Raw genomic sequence first — 9326 nt, 5'->3', positions numbered from 1 at the left:
GGGTCACAAGGTGACAAGATCCAGGAGCTAGCTTGCTTGCTTGCTTGCTTGCTTTCTTTCTTTCTTTCTTTCTTTCTTTCTTTCTTTCTTTCTTTCTTCCTTCCTTCCTTCCTTCCTTCCTTCCTTCCTTCCTTCCTTCCTTCAGGTTTCCAAATCTAATTTGTTCCCTCTGGTGGAGCATTGCCCCTGGTCTCCACAACCCCATGCCAAATAGGTAGATGAAAGTACAGTCTGTCCAAGTTAAAATGGCATGGGCTTCGGTGTTCTTATTGCCATTTAACAGGGTTGGTTTTTTTTTTTTTCTCCAATAAACGATTTGCTTCATCCTTTTGATTACATTCTAAAGGTCCTACAATGGCTGCTTTCATCAGTCTTGCCAGTGTCTTACGGCCTTTGGTGGGGGTGGATTTACTGAGGAGCATAACCCAGCATCAGCGAAGTCTCAGCTGAATGACAGTGTATGTGGCGAGGTCCTCGAGACCCACATTGTTCCTCAAGCCCACGCGGTTTTCACCAGGTAAGATCACGTTTCCACAATACTGTTGGTCACCTGTGGTTAAGTTTTAAAAATCTCTGATATTTCATTGTATTGCTCTTAAGGTACCTACTTTGATTAGGATGAGCAATTACTCGGAGTCCATACCTGAGGGGCTTCACCCCGTCGGGCCCACCCACATCCTGGCAATTGTCCTTCAGCTATTCACAGCCAGGGAGCATCAGACTTTGGACCTGCTAGGGAAAGTGCTCGCAGTGGGAATAGGAAGGCGAAGTTGATTGGGTTTAAATTGGTATATTGGATCAAGTAGAGCTTGTTTCAGAGTTGTGCTTCACGAGTTTCACATTGAGGGCTACAATGCCTGATCCTTGGTTTATGTTTTTCAGTTTGAACCTAGAAAAGCTAAGTAAACCCATTTCTTCAGAATACCTTCTTTGTGACTGCTCTGTCAGACTTTTATATTATAGAAATTCTGAACAGCAAATATTTTTGAAGCACAAGTTTCCATTAAGGACCTATGCTTAGTTCAAAAATGACTGCAGACAATTTGAGTTGAGGGTTGAAATAGGCATTGAAAATGACAGTGACAAACATAATCATGCAGCCCTGCAATGAAATAAACCTTTCCACACACTTTTTCCCTTCCTTTCTTGCAAATCTAGTAAGTAACTGAGTGATCAGAGTAATTCATATTCAAATGCTCCCCACGTTTGCTGATGGAATTGATTGTGTCACATATGCTAGTGTTGTTAAAAAAGACATTAAGGCTGATTTTTAAATATTTAAAATATAGTTTTCATGGAGAAAACTGTGGCATTTTCAATTTTCCCCAGAAAAGATTCTTTTGGATTTGGAGCTATTTCCTACCGCAGCAGTTAATGTTGATTAACGACTCCGTTTCAGAGTCAGTTAGGGTTTCCCTGGAGGTATGTCCCCCCTGCCTCAGCCACCACGGTTGTTCACATCCATGCTCTTGAAGGGACAGTCACGTCCAGAGGCTGGGTTCTGGTCAGGCAGTCCCCTCCCCTTTCTCTCCTTGAGGGTGGGGAGCGCAGCCCAACGCAAGTGCTTTCCTCCTAGACTCGTTTCCATGCTCCTGCTCACAGAAGCAGAGATTTTACCCAAAAAGAGACAAACTTAAAGGTCATGTGCTCAAAGCAAGAACTGTTTTTGTCGGGCATCCTTAATGGATACTCATCCACCAACTCTTGGCAGCAAGATTTTTCATGTTAGGTTACATGCTGCTCTGGGTAAGCATTCATCGGGGAGTGATTGCGTGATGTTGTGCACCGTTACGTAGAAACCAGAAGCACTGAGTCTAGAGTCTGTTTTTTGCTAGCTTGTGAGAAAGTTGGAGCCAATGGATCAGTCTCGTTGAGTGGCTGTGTTCCTGTTTGTAAAACAGAGTCCCCACTTACTGTAACTAATTCCCATAACTCTTCCGATCAATGATATAAACCACTATTTCAAAGGTATCAACATGACAATAGGTCAACAGATTTGCAACCTCCTTCCAGTCTTGAAGAAAGAGTATGTGCAGGGTTATCTGCAGTTACCTGCAGCAGCACCTGAAGCCAGTTATTCCGAGCGGACACACAGCTAGGCTGACTTCGGCCAAGGCTCGCTCTGGGTAGGGCCTTAGATTCCGAAGTACACAAGTCACACTGAGAATATTCTATTTGTGGAGGTGCCAAAAGATACATTAAACACAATGGCTCTAAAAGTAGGGCACTATAATTTTAATTATTTTCATAATTTTTATTTCTTTCTTTGTAATTATTTCCCCCAAGGTGATTCTTTAGTATATTCTCATTAAAAATAGCAAACATTAAATATTTGCGATACAAAATTAGAGAGGAAAATAATGAACAGGATCTTTTTTGCTAAATATTTACCAGATGAAAGATTCAGTAGCATTGTGTATCAGTCAGGGCTTTACTAGAGGAACAGATATAATGCAAAATGTAGAAATGTATAAGAAATTCCAAGATTGGCTTACGAGGGTCAGCCACAGAGTCAGATGAGGAAGTGGGCAGAGGGCGTCCGCACACTGGAGACTGAGGGACTCGGTCCAAGGTCTGGAGCTCACTGCAGTGCTCCGTGCAAGTCGTATCAAGATGCTGATGGATCCGCGATGGAAGGCTGATGAGTCTGCACCAGAAGGCTGAAGGATCCAAAGCAGAAGCCACGAGTCTGCACTAGAGCAGGAGGTGACGTCCAAGCTGATGGTGAAGGCTAGAGCTCTACCCAGGAGGAGTGGGGCCCTCTGTCCTTCCTCATTCTCCTTTAAGAGAAGCGTCATTCTAGAGTGGAGCCTCCACCCCCAGGGTGTGGAATTGCTGAGCCGATCTAGTTAAGCTCTTAGCCTCTCAAGTTGGTGCAATCAACCAACCACTACACGTGGTAATATAGTAGGCGTATCTCCAAACTGAGTTCGGAAAGGATTTTCATTAACAAAAGTTAGAGCTTGTCATGAAAAAGGCTCCGGTCTCCTAGTGAAGGCATCATTTTCAGTTAGGACTGAGATGTTCAAGATGGGTGCTGATACATATTGTCACTGGGACAAAGATTACAAATGTCTTTTTCTCAGAACTAAAGTGATTAGCTAAACTGCAAAGAGCATACAAAAGAAATGCAAGTTTGCAGTAAACAACAGGAGGAGCTTCAGCTTGCCCTGCTTTGCTGACTGATCTTGTAAGCGACAGAGCACACAAATGCCTCTCTGTGCATATATTGTATTCTACAAGTGTTTTCTGGTCTGCGTGAGCAATGCCCCGGTGGGAGCACCTACGAAGCACCTTTTCTGCTTCTCCGTTAGTAGGTCACTCGCCCTGTCCTAGGAGGAGCAGTGGCATTCTTATACGTACAAAGCAACAGGGTCCCTGACCAACTGGCACAGGCGTAATTACGCTATGTAGGAGAACAGTCATAGCGTCCATGTTGTGCATCTCCAATTCCAAATGAGTCTTAACAGGGCCAGAACTTGTTCCTTTGATGTTTATTCAATCACTAAGTACTAACCAAGCTGCAGTATTTTGTGTCAGTGACCAGAGACAGCTAAAGAAAAGTAATGGAGATCTGACCAGGCAGTCACCGCGCCCACAGGCGACACTCACCCGGAAATATGCATAGAGAAGATTCCACCATGGAGAAGCCAAAGGACCATGCAATGGGCCCCACGGTGGGAAGAGTGCGCCTCCCTGTGGTCAGAACAAATTTCATCTTTCAGCGTTACTCTACAGAGCTACGTGGGGACAGAAGGAAACTCAGAGTAAAAACTTCATTGCTTTTCTGTTTTGCAATTTTACAATAGGTTTCCTTTGTGTAGTTTTAGAAAACAAGCTTACCACAATTTGAATTAAAAATGGTGCATACCCACATGGTCAGTTCATTATTTATTTTGAATAAATATTCAAGATTTGTAGGGGCCAGGGGGATGGCTCAATAGAATAGGTGCTTGCCTGGCAAGCACAAGGGCCTGAGTTCAGTCCCTGGTTATTTATATACAAAATCTAGAAGAACTATTAATCTACTATGAAAAACCTACGAGATATAAAAAGGACAATGACTGAATTACACTTCTCATGACTAAATGTCTGTACTTTGGCAGCAGGCAAAGGTTGTCAGACAGAAAACACACGGCCCAAGGAGCAAGGATATAATCAAATCACTTTAGCACCTCCTTCTTTCCTTGGTCATTGTTCAGCTGAGGTGGGCAGGATAAATTTCTTTATCCAAAAAAAGCTTAAGCAATTAATTTTTTCATTTAAGAAATATCAATCTGCCAACCTAACATACTATATGTTTCTGTTATTAAATTTGTCTCCGTATTTGCAGGCATATCCTATTTCTCATGTAGCCTCATACTTTACTTTTATAACTTCAACATACTAAGAATTATCAAATACAATTAACTTTGGACATAAATGCCAGTTTCCTTATAACGAGAAATATGTTCTCTGTGACCTTTGTTTTTGTGCAATTTCCTAAGACATTTATCTCTTGGTTACTGTCTTCTCATTGCTGAGACAAAATACCTAATGCCCAAAACCAGGGAAGGAAAGGTTTATTCATCTCAGTTTGGAGAAGCTTTGGTCCACAGCTTCAAGGCGGCTGAAGTGGCAGAGCGGCAACAGTCGATAGCATCAGAAGACAAAACCACCGAGAGCAAAGAGGGTACAGAAGGCTGTCTCCCTCCCTTATACTGCATGCAGGCTACCTGTCCTAGGATGCATGTAGCACTCATGCTACCAACCCAGCAACAGACAGTGAACCAATCACGGCCTCTGGATTTAGCCCCCTCCCCAAAAGCCCAAACCCTTTGGCCCCATGAGGCTTTGGGCAGACATCAAGGTACGAACCACAACAGCTATTGTGCATGAAATGACATTTGAAATATTTTTAAAAATGTTTGTTATCAGTTAGAAATATACTTTGTTGGCTGGGGAGATAGCTTGGTGGGCTAAGCACCTGCCTGGCAGGCACAAGGGCCCAGGCTGGATCCCCAGTACCACATGCAGTGCTGGCCCCATGCTGAGCCAGCCACTGAAACCAGATGTGGGGGTGCATGCCTACAATCCCAGTGCTGGGGAGGCTGAGACAGGATGAGCACTGCAAGCCTGGGCTGCAGAGGGAGACCCTGCTTGTAAGCTATCTACTAAGATACTGAGCATCTGAGTGTCAGAGTCATTTCTTCCTGGTTTTCTATAAAGTTTTTTTTTTTTTAAATCAATGGGAGGTCTTTGAAATATCTAAACTTACATACGGAAGCACCAGGGCAATATTATTTGTACATATTATTAAACACACAAACGTTTCCTCAAAGATAGTGCCATCCACACGGAGACTGACACTTGGTCTCTTCCTGGTGCCATTCTGCTGGAGGCATGGCTTCCTTGGAATTTGGGGGGACAGTGACCTATTAGGGGGAGGCGGTTACTTTATCACCATCTCCCTCCTAAGTTGTCTGCTAACCTAAGTTAAAAATGCCAAAGAAAATGTGGCTATTTTGTGGGCTTTGCTAATGCTAGTCTAAGTCTTTCTGCCCTCAAAATCTTTTCCTTGGAAGGAATTTCAGAGCGATGATCATTTGAAGTCCCTGCTAGGATCTGATCCTTTGGGTTATTTGGAAATTGGGTCATCTTGCCAGTACTTGTTGACTTAATTAGTATAAGCTCATGTTCCTTTTACCGTAATTTATAATAAGAATGTTAAGATATCCTGTGTGTAGGCAATAGTTTGGTCACTGTGGATGTCTGAAAGGGTTTCTCTTGGAGCTAAGGAAGCAGCAGGTCCTGGGAGGAGCAGCTCACCTTCCCCACAAACTTCTTAGTCTCGAAACTCACAGAGCTAGCTGACAGGGACCAGCATCGGACCAAGACTCAGTGATTGCAATGTCTGGCATTTCTCAAGAACTTAGAACAAGCTGCAGTAGGATTTCCCTCACACCAGAGAGCCATCATCATTTATTTACCTTTAAGGGTACTAGTGAGAGTGGATGAATAATACATCTGGCCTGAAGGGCATCTCAACAGCAGCCCTAGGGAATGCCCTCTAAGAAAGGGAGACAGGAGCATGATTGGAAATCGTGCCAAACGTACTCCGCAGTGACTTCTCTCAGCTAGCGCTTTTCAGAACCATTCCTGTTATCTATTCTATCCGTAACTCATCCCTTTTACTACTGGGTAATAACAAATGAGTGATAACAAATCACTCTTTGTCTCCTTTTCATGGATGACTGGACTGTTGTTAGTCTTTACCATTATGAGTTCATTCCGTAATGTGTTTATTGGTTCCATAATCAGCAATGTTCCATTTGGTGTTTTGTTTTCCATCACATACAACACTGTCATTTCTCCAAAGAAAAGAAACACTCAGCTTATAAGCTTCTGTAACCCTCTTTGCCTCAAGCATTCCCTAGGTCTGCACACAAATTACCTGCAAAACAGTTGATGAAGAACTGCTTCAGATAGTGCAGTTCCTTCCACAGCAATTCATCTACACAGCTAACGTGACCAGGCCAGGAAGCGGACTGGGTGGGCATAGCTGATGGGCCACATCCAGCAGGCCCTGTGTTCGCTTGATGACATGCCACCCTGCAGGGGACACACTGCACGGTGAAGCCACAGATGCACATGCAGGGCCTGCCCAACCTGGATGTGTGCACACACAGGGCAGGCTGGGCCCTGGGTCCCCACATGCACCTTGCTGGCTGCCCAGGTGAATGCCTCCAACCAACAGTGGTGGGACCAGGGACTCCCTCAGGACGCCCTCGGGGCTGAGGTCTCGTCCTGCCATCAGGGACCACCTGCCCTGTGGGCTTTTCTTCTCTGCCACAATGGACAACTGCGGCAGCCCTAGGCCCTCACTCCTGCACCCGGTGACTGCCAGCCAGGAGAGGTCTGACCACCGAGCCCGAGGCCCAGCGGTCCAATGTGTGCTGTAACTTGGGCCCCTGCAATGCATGAGGAAAGCCAGGCGCACGCATGCCCAGGTTTGGGGCTGAGAGCGCGTGCTGCCTTCTCTGTACCGGCTCGGCCCCTCCTTCTGCGCGGCTTGCTGGTGTTTTCCCAGATTCAGCCCCAGGGAGTTCTTTGAATATTCAGAGCAGGATGCAGGGGAGCAGTCAGTTGCGAGGATGTGCAGGAAGTGTCTGCTTTCCTACAGAGACAGCCTGGTGTCTGTGGGAGGGCAGGGTGTTACATAAGCAGGGCACATGCCTGGGGCAGGGCCTGTTCCCAAGGCAGCAGATGCAGTGCAGACCGAGCCTGGCCTCCCCCTTGCAGCCCTGGCAGCTGCAGCTGGTGGCTCTGTGAGAAGCTGCTGGAGGGCTCTGTCAGCCAAGGGGCAGCTAGAGGACCCAGGCAGTTCACTGAGGCAACAGAAGTTCTGGAGAGGCATGTGTTTTCCAGCTGCCCCCTCAGGTCCGGAAGGGAGACAAGCACATGCCCACAGTCTGCCCAGAGAGCCTGCACCTGCCACACAGCAACCTGGACACCTGTAGAACAGCTCTGGGCTTTCATCCAGCAATTCAGAAGAGCAGCTCCAAACCAGATGAGTGAGGGTCACTCACCATCCCTGAGAGGGTCAAGCATGAGATGGGCTCAGGGATAGTGTCCCTTGGGAGGACACAGGCTCTGGGCACCTTAGTAGCTGGGCCAGCACACTCTCTTCTCAGTGCCACCAGGTGCAAATCTCAAAGGGAAAACCATGACTGAGACAGACTGAGCAAGGAGCAGTGGAGTGAGGAAGACCCTTAGGACCAGCTGTGGACGTTTGTCGGCTGAAGCAAGCTGCCGCCCTGATTCTTGCCTGGTAAGAAACGAGCATTCATAGTGTGGAGAACGACCTAGGCGACTTTCCTCAAAAGAAGAGCAGTTGTCTCCATTGTATTTCCATGTACTGATGTGCCCAGAGCTGGCCGGGACATTTTCGTATTCCCTTCAACTGGCCTTAAGCAAGCAATACATGTTGGTCTAGCAGAGGTGCTGGTGGTAGTCTTCAAAACTTGGAACGCGTGTTTCTCTAGAACCCCTCACCTGCTGCTCCCTAGCATCAACCAGGATGAGACTGAATGAAGAGCCAAAGCTGGGCCGGGGAGATGGCTCAATAGAATAAGCACTTCCCTGGCAAGCGCAAGGGTCTGAGTTCAATCCCCGGTTCTGCCAAAAAAAAAAAAAAAAAAAAAAAAGAAGAAGAGCCAAAGCTCCATGCTGTTGACTGCCTCAAGACAGAGTCTATGACTTCCTGAGGCTTGAAAGGTTACACATAAGAGCTGAAGCAATGACCCCAAAACATCAGATACTATCTCAATAGTGTAATGCAGATTACTTTCTGCACATTGCATACCTTCTCTCTGCACATTGCAGAGGTGATTTTGGGCCTCCTACCTAGCCCCGCTCATGGTACTCACCTATTTCCTGCCACTCGCACAGTCACTCATCCTTAAGCCACTCCTTTCTTCATGAATGAATAAAATTTGGATTCCACCCTGGGTCAAGGCCTTTGTTCTGGATAGCCATCTTCATGGCTGAGCTTAGGATCCCTTGGCTCCCCATAACTATAAATAGGCCTTAGCATCTTTATTCTTGCTGTGGGGTGCAATGGGTGTGGTAGCTTGGAATTAATTTGATGGGATTTCAATAACTTATCCATGGGATTTCAAATATAAACTTCTCAGACCAACATGAGGACCAGGAAGGGCTGTCCATACATGACAGTTGAAAAGTAATGAAATAAGCATACATGTAGGGAATACTCCCACCCATTGTACAATTCGCCAAAAATTTACCATGCTCTTTGGCCTGGGTAATATTCCAGATCTTTGTAGTTTTATATTTTACTAGGAGTCACTAAGTACTATAGTGTTTGTCTTTGCCTATTTTCCTTTCTGCAAAATCTGTTTGTGTTTTTTATAACCATTGAGTTGGTATGTTTCCATTATTAGTTCTGATCTATTATAGATTATAGATATAGTGTTTGTGATATTGCTGTAAATGTCTGCTTTAAGTATTTGTTTATGGTGTTTGTTATTTGGGGACGAGATAAACATTAATATTGACAAATCTATCATAGCTTCAAAGGCACTCCCAATTCTCTGTACTACAGGACTCACGAGTTGTACAAGTTTCAGTGCGCTGTGTTCTGCAGCTGTGCCCTCAATCTCCTGGACTTCTGATCTGTGTATTTATATGTCCTATGTCAACTTCCCACGATATCTGGTGCAACCACTACAGCGTCGGTTTGCCCCTCCAGGCCCAGGCGGGGCCAGGTAAGGCTCTGCCAGGTGAGGCTGCCTTGCGAACGCTTGCTCCTCCCCTGGCCTCTCTGC

The sequence above is a fragment of the Octodon degus genome, unplaced genomic scaffold, assembly GCF_000260255.1.
Source record: "Octodon degus isolate 3935 unplaced genomic scaffold, OctDeg1.0 scaffold00199, whole genome shotgun sequence".
In the NCBI taxonomy this organism is placed as follows: Eukaryota; Metazoa; Chordata; class Mammalia; order Rodentia; family Octodontidae; genus Octodon; species Octodon degus.
This window is presented reverse-complemented; position numbering follows the sequence as displayed.